This window comes from Dreissena polymorpha, chromosome 5, assembly GCF_020536995.1.
Source record: "Dreissena polymorpha isolate Duluth1 chromosome 5, UMN_Dpol_1.0, whole genome shotgun sequence".
Taxonomy (NCBI): domain Eukaryota; kingdom Metazoa; phylum Mollusca; class Bivalvia; order Myida; family Dreissenidae; genus Dreissena; species Dreissena polymorpha.
The window spans coordinates 73,717,671-73,720,989 of record NC_068359.1 but is presented as its reverse complement, the minus strand read 5'-3'; positions in this window follow the sequence as shown (position 1 = coordinate 73,720,989).

Genomic DNA, 3,319 nt, shown 5'->3' with positions numbered 1-3,319 from the left:
AAAGTTCGAGCGCCCGTCTCGGTGCCGTCGTTTCCGGTGAAAGTTTCGCACAGGAGCTACCGAGTTTGGATATGAGACCACGAATCATGGCTTGACTTGATATATCAGTCAGCGTAGAACCTGACCAGACTGCGCGGTTGGACAAGCTAGGATGGACCAACTTTGGCCGCATATGACATAAGACCCATTTTCGCATGACGCGGGTCATCTGACCTTTATAATGTGTATATAGCTTTGAATGGAATTTGCACATAGTTTTTGGCATGGACTTATTGTTATGTTAATGTGTTGCACGCTTTCAAAAGCAGAGGGCATATATAAGATCAATTATACTACGGAGTTCATTTTCTGTTGCAAAATGAAATGCAATAAAGATTGTTACTCAGCGGTGTGTACAGTATGACAGCGTTGTCTGTCTGCGATGCATTTATACTGGTTCTAAGCTGGCATACTCACCAATTGGACTCAACCATCTTCTCGAACAAGAAATGATAAGTTCTACTAGCATAAACTTTAATTGTAACTCATTTTAAAAATATTCATGTTATTTATATTATTCAATTTATTATTCAAAATTATAATTATTATTTCCTTTATTGTTGTTTTTCGCATTAAGAAACTTATTCGGCTTACGAAACTGAAAAATCCCATTGGAAAAAAAATCCCATGGGATAAAAAATCCCATGGGATTTAAAAATCCCATGGGATTTTTTTTTTTTTTAAACACGACTAAACGCATTAAAATATCGTAGTTGTTCATCATTTCATAAAATATGATGTTTCTGAAAGTTTCATGAATAAATCTCTCAAAATAAGAAATAAATCCCATGGGATTTTTTTCTCCCATTTAAAAATGGGATTTTTTTATTACTTTATATTTATATATATAATTGGCATAAAACCAATATACAGTCCTTAAATAACGTTAAAATACTTGCAAACGCAAATAAAACACGTTTTTTAAAATGTTCAAAATCCCATGGGATTTTTCTCCCATTTGCAAATTATGGGAGAAAAAAAATCCCATGGGAGAAAAAATCCCATGGGAAAATCGAAAATCCCATGGGAAAATGCAAAAATCCCATGGGAACCCCAACTTTGCTTATAAATTTCATAGTGAAGAAAACGCGTTTTTTTAGTGAAAATAACCAATTATTAATCAACGATAAGACTTTCATCGCATACTATGTCTCAAAGTAGCAAATCTTTAAGAAAAAGGGTACTTAAGTTTGCGAAATTTCGGTTTCGCAAAGTTTTTCCGGTGGCCGTTAATTGAACTTCCATTAAAGAAGAAGTAAAACAATATCGTTGGTGGAATATGATCATTTATTCTATGTAAAACGTTTCCAAATCCTCACATATTATTTTGTCACAATGTTTTATGAATCAATGAAAAACGGTGCTGAATATTTGAAATCAATGGCGATCTAGAAATTTTTTCAACAAAAATACTTGGTAAAATAGTCTTCTAAGATTCCAACATTATTTTATTTGTTTTTAAGCGACAATACAAGCCAAGGTTTATATGCATGGAGAAAACCTACCCTTTTCCCCTCTTGTAGACACTACATTATATGGTCGTAGTCCAATCGCCAAATGATCTTAATAATACTATGAAATAAGTCTGAACGTATCATTTGTTGATGAAAACATGAAATATGGAACAGGAAAAATGTCATATATACACACGATTTCAATATACACATAACACATACATTATATGACCGGCTAATAATAACTATTACATGTAATATATCGCATATATTGATGATATAAACATTTAAAACATGTACACAAGTTACGTACTAAAGGTTTTTAATATGTACAATTATAAAGGAGAATTTTAGTTGGGGATAAACAAGAAAAAATATTAAAACAACAACAACAACACATAGACAGTTACAATTGTGAAGATTTGAATAGCTCTACATTGTTTAATATCGGTATTTACATATATTATTAAACGGTATAAGTGTTTCAAATTTACATTATTTACATATTAACATAGTAAGTACGCACAATGCGTTTAAACACATTAAATAATTTTTGTTGAGGTTGTTCCGAAATTACGTTGTAAGTACACTATATCCATTTGTGTTTCACTGTATACATTTTACGTCAGAGAAGGTAGAGTGTAGCCTAAATTTCATGACTTTTAACATGCGGTATCGTTTTGCAAATATCTTAGTGTCGTATTTCCGTTATGTGATCGATTTCCGGTGCAACGTTGTTTTTTTTTTATTTTAAGAGAATAGTTCACCGTCGTGGGGAGTAAGCTGCAATGGATTCCATCCTGGAAAATTTGATCTTTCAAGCGTTGTTCATTCCAACCTATCACGAAAACCAGAACGTTATGTTGATACAGAACCAACAATGAAAACATGTCATGTGGTTTTTATGCTTACCTATCAGTTCATATTAGCAGTTCGTCATTAGTATTATTAATCATATTTAACAACAAAAAATGTCATCGCTGCATATGAAGAAACAACTAAATGCACTACCTAAAGATATGTTACACACGTCACTGTGTTCTGCATAAACGTATAGAAAGAATAAAGATGATACATAAGCTTAAAAAAAGTATATACGTACCTTTTCATATTTAAACAAGATGCAGTAAATATACAATTTAAATATACGTATTTTAAATTAACTGGATGAAATAAGTCGCATATAATAACAATTTAAACACAATGTCTCAAATAAAATATACATGCAGTAATTAGGCGTTCAAAATAAGTAGTCATTTTGGTAGTTTATGTAATATAGCAATGAACTATTCCTATGTGGTTTCTATCTCTTTACCACCGGGACGCAACAGAGGCGCTTAAACAGCTGAGTTATCTGAGCTGCTGGTGCCACGCACACTAAATTTAACACGTCCGGGAAAGTTAAACTATAGCTACAAGCTTTCTAAACGCGTTTAAAAATATTGATTTTAATTAAATTGCTTTATAATATATTTTGAAATTTTTTAACATAACATTAGTTTGGTGCTGAGCAATTTAACATCTCATTCCTATATAGTCCAAAACGTATATATGCCTTTTTTGAAGCCTTGTCCAAATGTGTACCTTATTTAACAACAACATAATACAATTTTTGCTTCGGAATCGGTATTGGTCTGCCCTGGACCATCATTCTCTTGAACTTCGACATCTGTGTAATTTGTCTCGATAGGACTGTCATTGTCCGGTTCGTCATCATTATTCTCTAGTCTAACGGCCAAGGCAGTGTACAGATGCTTTTCTGTCATCTGTTAATATATGTAAAGAAATCAAATGGGTAATAAAATTAAAGGGACACCACTGGAATT